Here is a 20,097-nt window from a genome sequence, read left to right on the forward strand (position 1 = left end):
ATTCATGAGAACAAGCATCACTCTTCTTCTTAAGCTTCTTAAGCTTCTTCTCTAGGCTATAACAAATTGTCCTTCCTCTGAAAGGAGGACTTTCTGTTCCCTGTTTGAAAGCTGGTGTGACTAACATAGCTGGAATTGCTCAAAGGAGAAGAGAGAAAAAGAAAGAACCAACATACTTTGAGAATAGGGAATTTCACTGGACACTTCACAGAGTACAATATGGCTGATATGTATATTATTATGTGGCAAATATTATTCCCCGCCTTCAAGGTGATGGAATGGTCTCCATATCACGCCTCAAGGTCACACTAAGTAAGTGACAGGGCTGGGCCTCAAACCTAGTCCTAACAATGAACCTAGTCTGGCCATGCCCCCTGCTCCCCCCAGCCATCACTGCCTGTCACCCCTCTCCAACACCTACGCTATATATTGTGACGATCAGTTAACTGAGGTACAAGTGTATTTGGATTTCCGCCCTGGTTGAGAACGAGGAATACCTCAGATCACACTTCAAGAGTGCAATGCGTGACTGCCCTGTCTTGAGCTAAAAATCTAGAAACATTTTTAAGTGACTAAATCCCTTAGTTAGCTTACAGGTGTGAGTCTATAATAGTCATCTCAAGTTGTTTCCAGCAAAACAACTTACAAGTGGAAGCTGGTGACTTTTTTCCCCAGCTTCCCATTCTAGAACAGTCAGCTGCTGGCGTTCCAGTTCTTTGAAAGAAGTCCTGAATTCAGAAGCCTGATTTGGGGGCTTTGGGCTAGTATTTGCATTATGGAGTGATAATGCAAAGTGCGTTATGGAGTGATAATACAAAGTTTAGTGATAGCAAACTGTCTTGGCCTACAGCTAGAGTTGTATTGAGGCACGGCTACCTCTGGTGCCTGCCTTCTGTCATGATCACAGGGCCTTGTAGCTCCCCCCTGGAGCTGTGGCCGGGGGAGAGAGTGACTCTCTGGTTCAGGGGAAGGAGGAAAGTCATAAGGCTTATGCAATATGGCATTTCCCTGATGTCTGTCTTTAGACTCAGGACACAATATATATACAGTAGAGATTGCCTATACACACATGCACCATTAAAGGACCCTGCCCAGCTGAGTGTTTGGTTTGCTCAGAGATACAGCATAGTGTAATAGAAAGGTCATCAGCTTTAAAGCCAGAGCAACTCGAATTGAATCCAAGCATTAGCCCTTACTTTGCTGTATGACATTGGGCAAGTTATTTAACCTCTTGGAATCTCGGTTTTCTCATCTGAGTAACAGGTATAAAATACATACATTTACAGGCTGCTAAAAGATGAAGCAATGAGAAGGCAAAATAGTATAGCCGCTTTAGGAGACAGTTTGGCAGTTTCTTAAAAAGCTGAAGATTGTCTTACCACATGATCCAGAAGTCCTGCTCCCAGGTATTTACCAAAATAAGTTGAAAACTTACATCCACATAAAACCCCGCATATGGATGTTTATAGCAGCTTTATTCATAATTGCCAAAAACTAGAAGCAATCAAGATGCCCTTCAATAATTGAATGGATAAACAAACTGTGGTAGATCCATGTGATGGAATATTATTCAGTGATAAAAAGAAATGAGCTATCAAGTCATGAAAAGACATGAAGAAACCTTAAAGGCATATTGCTAAGTGAAGGAAGTCAGTCTGAAAACGCTACATACTGTATGATTCCAATTATGTGACATACTAGAAAAGGGAAAACTATGAAGACAGTAAAAAGTGGATGCCAGGAGTTTGGGATAAGGGGCTGAGGGATGAATAGGTGGAGCATAAGGAATTTTTAGGGCAGAGAAACTATTCTGTCTGATACTGCAATAGTGGACACATGGCACTAGGTATTTATCAAAACACACAGAATGTACAATACAAAGAGTGAACTCTAACGTAAACTATGGACTTTAATAAACAAAGTTTTCTAAAAAGATCAAACAAGACGATGTGTGTAAACTACCTAACCTACTAACTAGCACAAGCTAGGTTCTAATAAATGATAGATTTTATTATTTTTATTCTTACTCTAAGTTCTGATAATGTCATTTAGACAAAATTTCTGTTTGGCTATTGCTTTTTGTGATTACAGTTTGTACAGACATAATTCTATTTCTGTTGGATATTGTTATTTAAAAATCTAGCTGGTTACCAAACAAGAATTAGCTATTCTTTGTAACATGGATTGGTTCAAAGAAATGTAGTATTTCCTCCTCTGCTGCCTATCCTATGCAAAGTTAGTACTTTGTTGCCAAATCCAAGGAAAGCAAACTCTGGCTCAGGCACAGGTTTCATTGAGTTTTATTTTAGTCCATGATTTACAGTTGGTGTAAAATTTGGGTCTAGACTTGGTTAGTTATAATGCAACTGCAATATACCACGTCTTGAGTTGATTTTTGCCGTATCCTGTATTGTTATGCAAAATCTCAACTTTAATTAAGAATTGTCCCAATACAAAATCCTTATTTATACTGTATGAAATTTCTCCTCTTTTAAGTTTTTTGTATAGTTCAAATTGGCATGGGAAGAATAGGCAGGAAATATAAGTTTAAGTGACACATGTTAAATCAGAGAAGAATCACATCACAAAGCAGTAAAATGTTGCTCAGAAAGCTTTGCCAACATCTGATATAGAAGGGATCATACAATTAAATAAGAACGAACACCTGTCCTATGACGGGAACTCAAAGTGTGTCAGAGGCCCTCTCCTTTTTTCACTACACACTAAGAATCCAGCCATGCAAAAATTTCCAAAGTGGCCAAATCCAACACAATTTGAATCCAGCATGACAATGCAAAGATTGTTGTGAACATGAAATAAATAGTCTTTGGGTTTTGCAAAGCACTAATAACTAAATGTTGCATTTATGTCCTTATCCTCCACCTTCTTGCTTGGCAGATTTTCTTGGCTCATTTCAGAGACATAGAATTATAAGCAATCAGGGAAAGTTGGGACAAAAATTTTCTCTTTCTTTTCTCTTTTTTTCTTTTTCCTTTACCTATCTGCACCTATACACCTTCTCTCACATTCACATTATCCATGCCCATTGGAGAAATTTTAATGACCAGTTTAGTTTGTATCTTTTGTCTCACCTCTGTAACTATTTTAGGTTGAGGTTTCCGGCTCATGTAGTGGGGTCTGTATTAAAAAAAAGAAAAGAAAAGATATTTGCACCCCCATGGCAGCATTATTTACAACAGCCAAGAAATGAAAACAAACTGAGTGTCCATCGACAGATGAATGGATTAAAAAAATGTAGTGTGTATACATGTATATGTATATATGTATATGTATGTGTGTGTGTATATATATATATATATATATATATATATATATGCAATGGAATATTATTCAGCAATAAAAAAGAAGGAAATCCTGCCATTTGTGACAACATGGATGGACCATGAGGACACTATGCTAAGTGACATAACTCAGAGAAAGAAAAATACTGTATGATTTCACTTATATGTGGAATCTTAAAAAAAAACCAAACTCATACATACAGAGAGCAGATCACATTGGTGGCTGGAACAGAGGCAGGGTTGTGGGGAGGTCAAAACGGATGAAGGTGATCAAAATGTACAAACTTCCAGTTCTAAGATAAATAAGTCCTGGGGATATAATGTACAGCATTAATAGAGTATATTAATAGAGTTCAGGAGAAATTTATATGATCATCTCTATAGATATAGAAAAGCATTTGAAAAATTTAACTTCCATTCATGTTAAAAACACTAAGTAAAATAGGAATTGATGGATATTTCCTCGATATGATAAAGTATGTATACCTTAGCCCAGAGACAGCATCTTATTTAACAAGAAAATACAACGGGCTTTCCTGTAAAAGTCAGGACCTAATAATGTAAACAGAATACATACAAAGGAAACCAAACCAAAACACTTCATAATAAAACTTCTTAAAACTGAGATAAAGAGAAAAAAATTTTAAACTACTAAGAGATAAATATATAAATTCCTTCTTCAATCACCCAGACCATATTCCCTTTTCTCTTAAAAAGAACTTCAGCTGGTGGTAGCTCTTTGCCTGGTGGAATGACCCAAATTTTCATTCCTGAATTGTTGGTGACATTAATAGTTTTGTCTATATTGACATGATATAATTTTCTACTGATTTCTACCAGAAGACATGGGAGTATAAAGAAGCACCTAAGGAAAAAAAGAAGAACTATGAAAGATATGCAAGTTCTCTACATTAAAAACTATAAAATGCCATTGAAAGAATTAAAGACCTAAGTAGAGGAAGATATAATATCCATGGAATAGAGGACTCATTATTATAAAAATGTCATTCTTCCCAAACTGATCAATAGATTCAATACAATCTTAATCAAAAGCCCAAGATGTCTTTTGTGGAAAATGACAAACCAATCATCAAACTTACATGGAAATGAAAAGATTTAAGAATAGCCAAGATACTCTTGGAAGAAAAAAAGAAAGAAAGGTTTGTGGAATTGCTCTACTGATCATTAAGACAATACAAAGCCACAGTAATTATGAAGGGTGGTTTTGGCAAAGGATAAACAAAGAGACCACAGAAACAAAATAAAAAGCCCAGAAATAGACCCATAGATATATGGGCACCTAATTTATAACAAAGTGACATTGTAGATCAAAGGAGAAAGGACACCCTTTTCAATAAAAGTACTGAGTCAATTAGAATCCAAATTGGAAAACAAAATGAGACCTGACCCCAACTCATATCATGCCGCCTTTCTCTTTCTCCCAAAAAGACTAGTGAATTGTAGATCTTAAAGTAAAAGCCAATATATTAAAGAATCTAGAAGATAACAGAATATCTTCAAGATATTGGTCATATTCAAGTAGTCAATAAATTCATGTAAAAGCATTCTACTTCATATATAAAGGGAAATGCAAATATAAACCATAATGAGATACTACTACACACTAATCAGAATGATTAAAATAAAAAAAGACTGGCAATAGCAAGAGTTGGTGAAGATTTGGAGCAACTGGAATTCTCATACACTACCACTAGGAGCCTAAGTTAGTGAGATTACTTTGGAAAATTGTAAGGCTTTATACACTAATATTGAAGATAGATAGATAGATAAGCATATATACACTAAGTCATCAGGTACAGGTATATTCAACATTAGTGTATTCTCCAAGAAAATACATATACATATATGCCAGGAGATACATACAAGGAAGTTCATAGCAGCATCATTTCTAATAACCAAACACTGGAAACATCCTAAAGGTCCATAAAGTATAGAATGGATAAGTTTATGGTGGATTTATAGAAGAGAATAATTACTCTATGACTTAAAAAAAATTAATTACAGTTACAAACAATATGGATCATCTCACAAACATAATGTTGAGCAAAAGAAGCCAGACATAAATCACTAGTATATACTGCATGATTCCATTTATACAAACTCAAAAACAGGTCTACACGAGTGTTAGAAGTCAGGAGAATGGTTAACTTGGAGGAAAAAGGAAAGGTAAAACCTGAGAAGGGACCAAAGGGGTCTTCTAGAATGATGGGAAGGTTCTATTTCTTTATCTGTGCTGTGGTTACGTAGTTATTTGCCTTCTTAACTCATTGAACTATACATTATGTTTTATGCATGTGTGCCATACTTGATCAAAAAATAAAATTTAAAAATATACTTCCAAATTTAGATGATGTTTGATTCATCTAAATTTCAATAATTATTTCATTCATGAATAATATTCTCCTTTCTCTTTTTACAGCCTAGTGAGAGTAAGAAAAAAAACACTGTACGCCTTCAATGGAAAACTGTCCCCAAAGCTTTACCCTCCTTAAAACACGGTCCTGTTTATAAAAGCAGTAATACTCTATTACACATAACCCCACACATAACACATAGAAATCATCTGAAAAAACATCCTTTATGGACACAGAAAAATAAACCAAAACAGAACTATCCAGCTAAAAAATTCTGTAAAAGGCCATATCGAATACCGTCTTCGGGTCATGTAATTTGTCTTGATGGCCCTGACTTTCTAAATAAATTTAAAAGAATCTCTTCAAAAATCCCTTCACAAGTACCTATCACCTCTTTTCTGCCCAACCAGGTTGCTACTAGCCCTCTATATGAATCTACCCACACTCCGATTACTATTAAACCTATGAGTGAAGTTTTTTCAATCACCTCTGAAGGTCAATTCACCTCCAAAAACACTGCTGAACACAAAACGACCTCAGACATCACTGCTGCAAAACAAACCACACAAGAGACTGCAAGTAAATGCAAAATGAACCCAGAGACAACTCTGGAACTCAAAACAACCTCAGCGTCCACCATCAAACTCAAAACTACCCCAGAACCCACCCTTGAACCCAAATCTAACACAGAAACCATTTCTCGAACTAAAACCAACCCAGAAATCACCACTAAACCCAAACCAACCCCTGAGACAACCACTGAACCTAAAACCAACCCAATGATCACCACTAAACTTAAAACTACCCTAAAAGACATGGTTAAACACAAAAACACCCCTAAGACCACTGCTAAAACTGAAACTTCCCCAGAAAACACTGCTGAACCTGAAAATACTCCAGAAACTGAAACAACCCAAGACACCACTGCTGAACCCAAAACCGCCTCAGAGACCACTGGTGAACATGAGACCACACAAAAGACTGCCACTGAACTGAAAACCAACCCAGAGACCACTGCTGAACCCAAAGAAACCTCAGAGACCACTGGTGAACATGAGACCACCCAAGAGAATGCCACTGAATCTAAAACTCACCCAGAGAACACTGCTGAACCCAAAACGACCTCAGAGACCACGGGTGAACATGAGACTACACAAGAGAATGCCACTGAATCTAAAACTCATCCAGAGAACACCACTAAACCCAAAACAACCTCGCTGTCCACCATCAAACCCAAAACCACCCCAGAACCCACCTTCAAATCCAAACCTACCATAGAAACTACCTCTCAACCTGAAACCAACCCAGAAATCACTGCTGAACCTAAAATGACCCCTCAGACAACCACTCAACCTAAAACCATCCCAATGATCACCACAAAACTTGAAACTACCCCAAAAAACACTGTTGACCACAAAAACACCCCTGAGATGACTGCTGAAACTGAAATTTCCCAGGAAAACACCACTGAACACAAAACCACACCAGAGGCCACCCCAGGTACTGAAACCACCCCAGTGGCTCCTACTAACCTGGAAACCAACCCAGAAACCACTGCTGAACCCAAAACCCCCTCAGAGACCACTGGTAAACATGAAACCACACAAGAACCTGCCACTGAACCCCAAACTAACACAGAGATCACTGCCAAACAGAAAGCAAAGTCAGTGACCACCACCAAACTCAAAACCACCCCAGGAACCAAACTTGAAAGAAAACCTACTCTAAAAACCACTGCTGAACCTAAAACCACTCAAGAAACCACAATTAGGTCTGAAATCACCCCAGAAACGACTACTGAACATGAAACTAACCAAGAGATCACCACTGAACCCAAAATCACCAACGGCAATATCCTTGAAACTGAGGTGACCCAAAAGATTACCGTTAAACTTAAAACCACACCAAAACACAGTGGTAAAAACAAAAACACCCCTGAGACCACATCTGAAACTGAAACTACCCCAGAAAACACTGCTGAACCTGAAATCACTCCAGTGACCACCATTAAACTTGAAACTACCCCTAGTAAACACTGTTGAACACAAAACCACTCCTGAGACCACTGCTGAAACTGAAACTACCCCAGAAAGCACTGCTTAATCCAAAACCATCCCAGAGGTCTCCCCAGAAACTAAAACTACCCCAGAGATCACTGCTGAAGCTAAAGCCACCCAAGAAACCACCAGTGAACCCAAAAGAACCCCTGAGACAACCACTGAACCTGAAACTACCCCAGTGACCAGCACTGAACTTGAACCTCCTTAAAAACATTGCTAAACCTGAAACAACACCTACCCCAGAAACCACTGCTGAACCCAAAACCACTCCAAAAATCACTGATCAACATGAATCCATTCGAGAGATCATCAATGAACCCGAAATCACCCTGCGATCACCACTCAACCTAAAGCCATCGCAATGACCACCACCAAACTTGAAATCATCCCAAAAATACTGCTAAATCCAAACCACTCCAGAAAACAGTGCTGAACATGAAACCACACCAGAAAATACGTGTGAATATAGAACCACCCCAAAACCACCAGCAGCTGGAAAAACAAGCCTAGAGACCACTGCTGAACCTGAAACAATCCCAAGAACAATCCCCAAACTCCAAACCACCCTAGAAAGCTCCACTGAACCCACAACCACCCAAGAAATCTCTACTGAACATGAAACCACCCCTGAGACTACCACTGAACCCAAAACCATTACAAACCCCATTAACCACTGGGGTGGTTACCCCAGTGATCACTGTCGTACTTAAAATCACCCCAGAGCACACCACTGTACCTGAAATCACCCCATCGACAATCTTGAACACAAAAGAGTTCTAGCCCCTACTGTCAAACCAGAAATGACCAGTGCTGGACTTGAAACATCCACTCCCCAAACTACAACCACCTCGACCACAACTGAACTAGCCATAACTACTTCTCCAACATTTCCTTCTAACACAACAAACACAGCTTCAGCTCTGGCTATTTCAACACCTATACCACTTCTTCAGTCAATCCAGACAGACAAGTAACGCACTCCAGCTGTGGAAAATCAGCTTTCAAAACCTACTCTTTTTCCCAACTAAAAGCATTACTGTTAAAACTCCTGAGTTAAATATATAGTTGTAAAGTGTTTTGAGCTTTTAGTAGAAATGATATATAAGTACAAAGGGCAAACCACAATTTCCGCTACTTCTATTATAACCAATCACGAAAGTACTTAAGTATTCATCTATCACAATTACTTAAACAAAAATCACTCACAACTTAGAGTAATGCCCTTATTTACCTACTATAGTTACTGTATCCTCAAATTATATTACCTGTAATCACAACTGAATAACTTCTTTCCAGAAAGTCAAACATAGTCCTTGGGGGGAAAGCTATTGGGCTAAATTTCAAAAATAAAACCTTAGTTATGAGTCATCACTTAGGAAGGTGGGTGACATCAAGCTGAAGGAGCCACTCAGGAGGAAACCTCTCTGCCCTCCTAATTCCTGGAATAATCCATACAGCCTGAAGACCATTAAAAATATTACTGAATTCTCTCTTTAGTATTTTTATTTTTTATTTTTCTATAAATTCAATGATAAATAACAAAAACCTCTGGCAACCTGTTAATAAGTTTGGACTATTCCATTAATATTAAAAAATGGAATATGCCTATAGATAGAAATAGAAATCTGCCAAAAAGTAGCTTCATGACATCCTAATTATGGCAGAAGCTAGTAAAAAATAAGAGGCATATGTTGTTCATAGGCCAAGCTTCATTAACCACAAATGGAATTTTAATCATATATTTTTTACCAAAATTGTTGATATTGGTTATGCTGAAAAATATTACCATGCAAATTTCCATGGAGTGTTTACATGATGCTATGAGGAAATCTGTGAATTAATAATAGATTCTACCTACAAAATTAAAATGTCAAGCAATAGAAATTTCTATTCTTCTCAGAAACATGTGGCTCTAGTAACTAAAATGGTCTTCATACTCTCTTTCTCACAAATCTTCATCAATCCAAAAAATGTACTTCTAAATTTCAGCCTGCCATCAATCCCCCCAAAAGATAACTTTAAATTATATATCTTTGAAGAATAAATGTACTCTTCCTCTGATATGGCAAAGATGACATTATTTTGAAGGATGGTTAGTCATTCTCTTCTGTAAACACTTCTGACAGCTATGCAAATCTTAGTATTAATTGTTTTCTAGCTAATAAATCCTTTAAAAGAATTCTCTGTGTGTGTGTATGTATGTGTTCATGTGCATATGTGTATGTTTAGGTTGGCAGATTCAGAACTATGAACAAAAGGTATAATAATCTCTCTAAATGACAAAATATCAAACTCCGTCCAAAGTTCTCTGCACTATTACAGAAGAATCAATGCAATAAACTTAGTACTTAGAATTTTCAGGAAAAAATTTAAGGAATAAAATCAGACTTAGTACTCCAATAGAGTGGTAAGTGTTGAGTTAACAGAGTATATAACAAAACTTGATAGGTGGTTGCAGTGTCAGCAAGTAAGGGCAGCAGGTTTGGAGTCAGGCAGTCCTAAGTTCCATGGAACTCTACCACCTGCTCTCTGTGGACTTTATCTGTCATTATGCACAAATTACCTAACCTATTTGTGAGGGCTAAATAAGATGTTTGTATAATGCAGAGCCTGGTATATAGTAGTATTCATTAGCATTGAACTCTCCTAGTAGTACTCACAAAGTACTCATTAGAGACCTCTCCTTCCCTTTGTAGCCAGACAAATAATGTGCACAGTAGCCAGATCAAAATTATGTCTGTCAATTTTCCAAACATAATTTAAATGGATACATTTTTGCCCTCTCATCAGATAAACTTAAGGCAATTTTACCCAGAAGGGTTATGAACAATGAAAGAAGTTCTTAATAAAAATAAAAATCTTCCTATCTCCATAAGTCTCTAATCTTGGCTCTACAATCATGTACTGAAACCATGATTACAAAATAAATATATGATGCTATAGGCTGAATTTTGTCCCCCCAACATTCATATGTTGAAGTCCCAACCCCTGGTATCTCAGAATATAACCATATTTGGAAATAAGGTCTTTAGACATGATTAAGTTAAAATGAGGTCATTAGGATGGAGCCCTAATGCATGACTGGTGTCCTTATAAAAAGAGAAAGAGACACCAGGAATGTACACACAGAGAGAAAAAGCCATGTGAGGACACAATAAGAAGGCAGTCATCTGCAAGCCAAGGAGAGGAGCTTAAGGAGAAACCAAAACCCGCCAACACCTTGATCTTGGACTTCCAGCCTCCAGAACTGTGAGAAAACAGTTTTCCGTTCTTTAAACCATGCAATCTGTGAAATTTTGCTATGGTTGCCCCAGAAAATGGTCATTGGAAAATGAGGAAAATGTAAAAATTCCCAAGGCACAGAGATAATCACTGACAATATTTTCTTGCCTGTACTTCCAGTGCTTTTTCTGTGCAGAAGTACATATTTTTAAAAAATGAGATTACTACAGCAGAGTCTGTAACTGCTTTGTCCATTTACAAATACGTAATCAACAATTTTTCCAAGGTCATCAAATTTTCTTTTATAGCATAATCTGTAATGGTTGAGTTTTATTTTATTAGTGCTTATGTTTAATTTATTAACTAGTTCTCTATTTGGAGGTATCAAGTTGTTTTTGTTTTTTCAATATAATAAACAATGCTTCCATGAATATCCTTAATAAGTCTTTTGACACATTACTTCAACAAGATGAAGTTCCAAAAGTGGATTTGCTGGGTCAAAAAATACATACATATTGTCAAATAGCCCTCTAGAAAAAGTGTGTGAATTTATCCTCACAACCACCCGAGAACAGCAACTTCCCCACACTCTCACTAACATTAGTTGTTATATCATCATCTTTTTATTTCTAACTGTATGACAAAAGAAAATTTTATCATTATAGGTTAAGACCTACTGCTTTGATTATTAAGATATTGAAATATACCTATTTGTTAATTGACTATTTCAAAAGCTTTGTTACACAGAGTTCTGCCACACACACAAAAAAGCCAAAAAAGGGTTTTTGATAAAATACTTGAATAAGAACAGAGAACAATCCAAGAGATATTGCAAGATATATGAAGTAAAAATGACCAATACTTGAGTAAAGTTTAAACTCTCTTTTAAAATGAATTAAACAACCATCTTAAGAAGTTATAAAATGAACAGTACAATCCCAAATAACATAGAAAAAAGATAATGAGTCCACATTAAGTAGGAAACAAGGATAGAACAGAGAAAATTTAAAAAGCCAAAGGTTAGTTCTTAGCAAATACTAACAAAATAATCTTCAGTTAAGACCAATCAAGAGTAGAAGAGAAAAGGCACAAATTAATAGCATTATAAGTAAAAGCACAGTGTAACTACAGATAAAGTGAACGTGAAAAGTAAGGTAAAAAAATACCATCAACAAACACATGCCAACAATTTTTCAAACCTAATGAATGGACAAATTTCCAGAAAAATGTATCTTATACCCTATTCAAAAAGAAAAACTCAAATGGCCCTATAACCATGAGAGAAATGGAAGTAGTAGTTAAAAATCTTCCGTCAAAGAAAAAAACAGCAGAGGTTTTACAAGCAAGAAGCGAGTTCTGCAAAACTTTCACTATGTACATTAGTTGAATTTTATACAAACTCTTCGAGACATTAAGTGAGAGGGAGAGAGAGAGAAAGCTCTTCAACTCATAATCATAATACCAGAGAAAGGAAAATTATAGGCTCATTTTACTCATGAACAGATGGGGGGGAGCAATATGATAGTAGAAAATAAAATCCTATTAAAAGATTATTAAAGAAACAACCAAATTGGGTTCCTCTCAAAAAAGAAATATGGTTTAATATGATATAAAAAATTCATAAATGTAATTCAATGCAGTATAGATGTGAAAATAAAGACCAAATGATCATCTCAATAGATGTAGGGAACAAACATTTGATAAATTCAACACAGCTGATTTTTTTAAATTCATGATATATCAGGAACATAAAGGAACTTTCTTAACCTGATGAAGAATATCTATTTTTTTTAATCTAGAGAAAACATCATTCTAACTGGGAAATATTAGGTAAATTTACTTTAAATTTTAGATTATACAAGAGTGCTATTACACTGAAAGCCTGGCCAATGCTATAAGACAGAAAAAGAAATTAGACCTAAGTACTGAAAGGGAAGAAATAAACTTATTTGCACATGGTATAATCGTTTACATAGAAAAACTAAAATACTCTCTAGGCAAATTATTTACAATAGTGGGAAAACTTACCAAGGTGCCTAGAATAAGACAGCTGCCTTTCTGTAAATTTTGCTGCTGTTGTTGAGAAAAGTCGGTTGACATCTCTATTGCTTGGCGCGGGGGACGTTACCGGACTCCCGGCGCTGGTCCGCTTCCTCTCCGCAGTCACGGGCTTCCAGCTGTGAAGGACCGCGCAGGCGCTGCAGATAGCGGACATGCGCAGATCGAGGCGGTGCTTGTTCTTGAGGGTGACGTGCCGGGTGCTGCTGAGAGTGGCGCAGGAGTTGGTGGTGGTGGTCTGCACGAAGGACGTGGTGTCTCTTTTTTACGACTACCACGACATCTTTGTCCTCAGCTGCCTGCTCCACTCCCAGGGTCTTGCAGTGAATCAGCCCGTTGTAGCGGAAGGAGTTGGGAGCCTTTAGATTACTGGGTTCGGTGCTCTAGTACGTCTGTTTATTCCTCTTGGTCAGGAAAGTGGAGCAGTGCCTCAGGGCCATCCATAGCAGATAGGCACGTGGCAGCAGCTCCTCTCACTGAGGTGGCCGGAAACGAACGGAGGCATGCAGCAAGCAAGAAGAAATCACGATTGATAAAGAAAACGCCATGGGGTCGGCCCCATGGGGTAGCGGTTAAGTGCACGTGGTCTGCTGCTGGTGGCCCGGTTCGGATCCCTGGCACACACTGACCCACCACTTGTCAGGCCATGCTGTGGCGCATCCCACATAAAGAAGAGGAAGACCAGCATGGATGTTAGCCCAGGGCCAGTCTTCCTCAGCAAAAAGAGGAGGATTGGTATGGGTGTTAGCTCAGAGCTGATCTTCCTCACAAAAAGGAAAAAAAAAAAAAAACGAAAATGCCGTTTACAATAATATGAGAAAATATGTATCTAGAAATAAAGAAGTCCGACTACTCTGAGACCACCATGCTGGAGAGGTCATATGTAGGCTCTCTGGTAGACAGCCCCCAGGTAAATCAGCCTTTACAGCCCTCCCTGCCAGGACACCAGACATATGAGGGACTCCTTAACAGACTAGCTGATTACCACACCATGACCTCAGTTGACACCAACTGGACACTTCCTCAGATATCAATTTATATTTCTTTTCTCTTTTCCGTTACTGCATATTCAATCAGGCTGTAAGGTTCATCACCTCAGGAAAGTATGTAGCTAGACAGAGAGCAGAAATAATCCATAAGTCTTGCTGGCTTTTGCTTCCAAAAGCGTAAGCTACTGAGAATAGAGTTTGAAAGAAAGAAGCTTGCCCCACACCAGAAAGACACTCCCCTGAGCCAGGGAGAGAAGGAAGAACTTGGAATCCCAAGCCGTGGAGAACCAGCACCTGCTCCATGCACATCTGTGTATTGCCCAAGCCCACAACTCACCCATGAAATTCATAACTGAATTCACAGGTGGTCAAATTCCAATATATTTGAAACCATTAAAATATATTTTCATTTATTAATGTGTACCAAAAATTCTTAGGAAACTAAACCATCTTATTTAAAAGTAATCATTTTTCTTGACTATAAGAGAATAATCAAAGGTATACTTTTAAAACTATCTAATTGCACCTTCTCAGACACAGACATTAGTTATTATACAATCATAAAATAATGTATATGTATTTTGGGCCCATAAAAATGGGGGATTGCATAATGCGTGTTTTCTGTATTATTTGAGAATATTCAATATTGCCATAGAAGACAAGAAAAACAGAATGGATGAAATTCATAAGCAGTGTTTAGCATAGTACCTTATAAGATATAGGCAAAATACAGTGTACATTAAATATAAAAAGTATGTAAGTGGCTTGTGAAACATAGGCAGAATTCATAAAATCTGTTAAATATAGATGACAAGTGACCTGTAAGACGTGCTGAAAGATAGAATAAATAGGGCCAGCCCTGTGGTCTAGTGGTTAAGTTTGGGGAGCTCCACTTCACTAGCCTGAGTTCTGTTCTGGGGGTGGACCTACATGTCTATCAGTGGCCATGCTGTGGCAGCGACCCACATACAAAATAGAGAAAGATTGGCATGGATGTTAGCTCAGGGTGAATCTTCCTCAAGCAAAAAGAGGAAGATTGGCAACAGATGTTTGCTGAGGGTAAATCTTCCTCAGCAAAAAAAAAAAAAAAGAATAAATAAAATAGTGGGGAACAAACAAGAGTGTTATTTAGAGATAGAAAAAGACACAAAGACCAAGTCATGACCATGGCACTTCTGGGCTTAAAACTGCCCTCCCAATGTCAGCCACTTATTGGTCATGCTATGTGACCCCATTCTGGCCCCATGTGTGCTCTTTTCAAGAAACAGCTAAAACCCGTAGTTTTTCAGCTGTAGTTGCTGAGCGGCAGCAGTGGCCAGGCGCACTTTCCCCGCCTCTTTTTGAGAGAGCAAACGTGTGCTGCTGGTTCGGGCCACCCTGCTGCTGGTCTCCTTGCCTGAACCTCAACTCTGGTCCTTGTGACAACACCATCAGTGGGAAAGGCTGATGCGTCAGAGAGAGACAGGACAGATGAGCACTGTATAACCCAGGAACCCACCCACCTGCACCCTATCCAAAGTGTTAAACTTGCCCCATCTCGTTCCCCTTACTTCTCATTGAGCATTTTAAATTGATTTAATAAACCGTATGACTCAAGCATTCTAATTTATCTGTGACTCTTCAGATTCTGTGACCTCTGGTAGCGTGCTAGGAGGCCACCATTACATCAAAGTAATTTTCTGCACAATACATTACATAGATAACTAGGTTATATAGAGGAAAATATTTTGTTTATTATATCTTTCCCATTTTAAAATGAGAAAAGTAGAATATTATAAAAAAGAGCATTAAAAATCATGGCATATTAGAATTTCTATTGAACAGAAGAGAGTGCTGCTGTGCATTTTTTAATGCTTTCAAAATTATTCTGCCACACATCTACTCAGAAACAGAATTTTATTGACCCTTTGCAACACATTTTTTACAATGTATTGAATTTACTCAGAATTCAATTAGGTGAAAGGGTTTGTTGGATTGAAGTGTGTTTTTAATCTGCAAGTTGGTTATGCATCACTCACCCCAATATTTTCTGAGTGCCTATTATGTGCGAGGCATGCTACTGGTTCTCAGAAGAACCCTGCGGGAGATATCATCCCTGCCCCTCCCCCCGCCCCAGTTTCTCTTGCACTCTCCACCAGCCCCAAAATCTTTCCTCCACATATTAGCCCAGGGGCCTTTCATTTTGGTTTCTCCTTACCCCTTTTGCTATCTCATAAGTACTGTTTATCTCTAACAGGCCTCCCGCTTCTGAATTATAAAAGTCCAGGAATCAGGCAGATAAGGGTAATACTCTCCTTAAAGAATGAGGGAAGAAGAAGTTAAAGACAGATCAGAAAAAGACGGGGAAAAAAATAATGCTTTAAGTTTTTATTTTATTTATTAATGATACCAAATATTTTTCTTTTTGTAAACATATTAATAATTATAAGAAGTTTATTTTAGTGGGAACAATGAAATTAACTCTATTTTATTACTTTTTTGAAATATTGATTTAACACTATACAATACAGAAATTCAAAAGTTTGCTTTTGTGTTCAGTTTGTTTGAATAATTGGCCTTATAGGCAGTCATAGCTGCAAACCTGACCTCACAAGTAAGTGTTGATCCAAACAGAAACTTTGGGTTGTGCTTACTAAATCAGCATACCCAGCCTGGTGTGGCTATGAATGCTCAATCGTGACCCCTGTTCTCCATCCTATTCACCAATTCTGTAAATGTTTTATGGCAAGTTGATTCCTAAATGTTCCCTTTTCCTAATATCAGTCAGATTTTCTCATAAACTAGTGAGATGGCCTTGCATTTTTAACAGTTTCAAAGTCCACTGAAACTCCTCCTTTGGAAGGTTTTTAAATAGTTTTTAGAATGTTCTTTTCCAAGTTTTTTAAGTATATAGATATAGGAGGTTTTGTCGAGACACACAAATAATTTTTGGCAACAAAAGTTATTGATAGAAACATTTCCAAACATCTTTTACAAATTGTGTTCTCCATAAAACAAGTTGTACTCAAGAAGCAATTACTTCCTCTTTCATCATCGTAGGTTCATTGCAGGAATTATTTTGTAGGGACATATCAAATGTGTTTAATTTTTCAAAAATGTCAATATGTAGCTTCCTACTGACAGCAACTTAGAAAAAGTTTAGAAAATCTGGAGACTTTAGTAAAAGAAAATGCATAACTTATCTTTAAGTTTGACAACCTTTTAAAATACTTTACCAAAAATTTACCAGAAAACTTCTGTGCTGTACAAAAGATATTCAGTGTCACTCTCTATTTCATTGCAAAAACATTTTAAGTATTTTACTATTTAGAACAATATAATTGGTAAATTTCTTCATCAGAAATATGTAAACTGTATTACATTGTGATACACTGAAGATGAATTAGCCACTCCATGGTGTGACACTCCCTTTCTTCTCTCAACATATATCTTCACCAACCATACGATCAAACCAAACAAAGCATGTGATATGCTCCCTACTTAATACTAACTCAATAGCTCTACCAACAAAAGACAATGTTTCCTGGTAGAAACATGACATGTGAACGTTTGACATTTGGGCCTGTCAGTACATAGATTAAATGCTAGTTTATTTTTTATTTTTAATTAAGGATTAAATACATCCTAGAATTTTCTTCCACACTTAATTGATCATTTTACACACATTCCTGGGTGGGTGCACCCTCACCCTGGAGATTTTAAGGAGGAATAGTTAGTGCCCTGACTCCTCTGAGGTCCCTCTGCTCAGGTCAAGTCGCTTTCTCTCCCAAGAGCACAGATGGTACAATCCAATAATGAAACCACCTCCAAAATAAAGCACAACCTGTTTGAACTTTAGGATTCCTAATTTTGGAGTTGTACAAAAAAGAAAAAGGAGGGCCGGCCCCGTGGCTTAGCGGTTGGGTGCTCGCGCTCCGCTGCTGGCGACCCGGGTTCGGATCCCGGGCGTGCACCGACGCACCGCTTCTCCGGCCATGCTGAGGCTGCATCCCACATACAGCAACTAGAAAGATGTGCAGCTGTGACATACAACTATCTGCTGGGGTTTTGGGGGAAAAAAATAAATAAATAAAATTATAAAAAAAAAGTAAAAGGAAATGCCAATGTGAAGATTAAGTTTAAATGTAAAACTGTAAAATTTTGTTAACAGCCTCTCCAGGTTCAGTTGTCTCTTGACACAAAAATATATCAGCATCAACCAATAACTAAGATGCTTACCTAAATAGGAAAAACTGAAAATCCCAAATGAACCTACTCTAAAGTACAAATTGTTTGTCTAACCTTTCTACAGTCCACCCTGCTGTGGAAAATGGTATAGAAATTATTGTGATATTCCTTACAATTTATCCTTAGTTCAATGTCTCCATGAACAGAGGTCAGTGTGCCAGGGTAGAAAATAGTTCAGCATCATTTAATGATTTTTACTCTTTTCTCAAAATAATTTTTCTCGAATAAATACAAAGGTAATTGATCAATTTTTTTTTCTTTAAATTTCATTACAGTGCTGGAGATATGCATACAAATGCAGAAAAAGAACTTAAAAATATACTAGAAGCTATACTTAAGAATCATACTTTTTTAAACTGGAAGAAATAATTTTGCTTAATGTTAAGTCTATCTGCATTTAACTCTCTCACAACTGTCTCAACAAATTTAGTCATTTAATGTTATAGACATAAATCAGGCCACCTATTTAAGTTCATTTCACTTTAATTTTTCACAAGTACTCCATATTCAAACATCTGACTAGGGAATCAAAACCCTGCATCGCATTGCGTAAGAGATTATACTGTCCCTGGAATTTAGCATAAAGTAATGGCTGAAGATCATAGGTAGATAGCACCAGTTTGTATTTACTATCTTTTTTAATTAGGCTTGCCTTACTAATATCAAATATCAATTAACTCTAACCCCTGATTTCATTTCCAGGGAATGGTCAATCTCAAATTCTCCTGCTATTTTATTTCCTCCTGAAAGCATGTTCAGAATAACATTAAAAGACATCAAGGACAGTGAGTTTGCATCAATAAAGGTCTTCCTGCAGACGCACCCCAGGGATTCAAAAGAGTCAAGAGAGTTTTCAGAACCAACTCTGAAAGTACAATTGATGCATCAGAAGAATATGAATCTGTGTTTGCTTAAGAAAAGAATGTATGCAAAAGGATGCCTGCTAATGCCTGCTCACTACAACTACCCATTGTTTACGAAAACATCATCAGACTAGGAAGAAGCTCATCAAAACTTTTTTATCCCCAGTAGAAATCCAGCAGAAGGGCCATAGTCAATCACTAATATTTTTCTACAAGTTCTCTTTGTTAACCTTCTTTTTAATTTCTAGATACCAACAAGAAGATGATCATACACAGTAACTGATAAGAATCAACTTGACAAGAAGGAGCTCCTACTAGAGTAAGTATGTGGATATTCGGAAATAAGCAATTTACCTAAAATTCTTTAGCTGACAATAGAATCCTTAATCAAGGATGTCTTGGGGAAATGCCAGGAGATATTAATTGCAGCTAATCCAAAAACTCAAATGTGCCCTAAGAGAAACAGATGGGACTAATTTTTTTTTTGACTTAAAGTTTTCGGTAACTGAATATGGCCATGAAAAGAGTTTTGTTGTATTTTGGACAGCTATTTTAGGGACAACCCTTGTGACTAAGATGAAATACAAAATCCAAAACCTCACCATAGTTTAAAAAGCCCTGTATTATCTTGCTGCTGGCCCTCCTCCAGCTTTATCTCAACAACTGCCCCGTGGACCACTACCCTCCAGCCTCATCGGACTTCTTGAAGTTTAGTTGTCTACTTTCTAGCCCTTTTCCCATAACTTGTTATCTAGCTAACTTTACTCATTCTGTAGGTGTCAGCATAAATGTCTTTTCACCTAAGTGGTCTTCCCTATCAATGCCTCATCCCTCCCAATCAGAATTGTCCCATTATATACTCTCTCATGGCACCTGTACTTGTTCTTCATTGCACTTATCACTGTTTCTAACTGTGTATTTATTTGTGTCTTTATTTAATAACACTAGGCTCCCTAACTTGTTCCATTAGATGCAAGGACTCTGCTCTGCTCACTATTAAA

At 37.3% G+C, this 20,097-nt stretch overlaps 1 long non-coding RNA gene and 1 pseudogene across 3 annotated transcripts in view; both read right to left on the minus strand.

Moving 5' to 3' along the window:
• Window positions 1–13,065, minus strand: part of LOC147916474 (uncharacterized) — a 167,639-nt gene extending 154,574 nt beyond the window's left edge. For 2 of the 3 annotated variants that reach the window (XR_015553003.1, XR_015553004.1), the window contains exons 1-2: window positions 12,988–13,065; window positions 3,504–3,611 (exon numbers count right to left, since the gene is read on the minus strand). This is a non-coding gene — a long non-coding RNA (uncharacterized LOC147916474). The remainder of the gene's footprint in view (window positions 1–3,503; window positions 3,612–12,987) is intronic. The other variant, XR_015553005.1, reaches the window with a different exon arrangement.
• Window positions 13,066–13,072: 7 nt separating this feature from the next.
• On the minus strand, window positions 13,073–14,954 carry LOC101402225 (large ribosomal subunit protein eL28 pseudogene; annotated as a pseudogene).
• Window positions 14,955–20,097: the final 5,143 nt, after the last annotated feature.

This window comes from Ceratotherium simum, chromosome 8 (assembly GCF_057802395.1).
Source record: "Ceratotherium simum simum isolate JZ-2026a chromosome 8, ASM5780239v1, whole genome shotgun sequence".
NCBI classification, from domain to species: domain Eukaryota; kingdom Metazoa; phylum Chordata; class Mammalia; order Perissodactyla; family Rhinocerotidae; genus Ceratotherium; species Ceratotherium simum.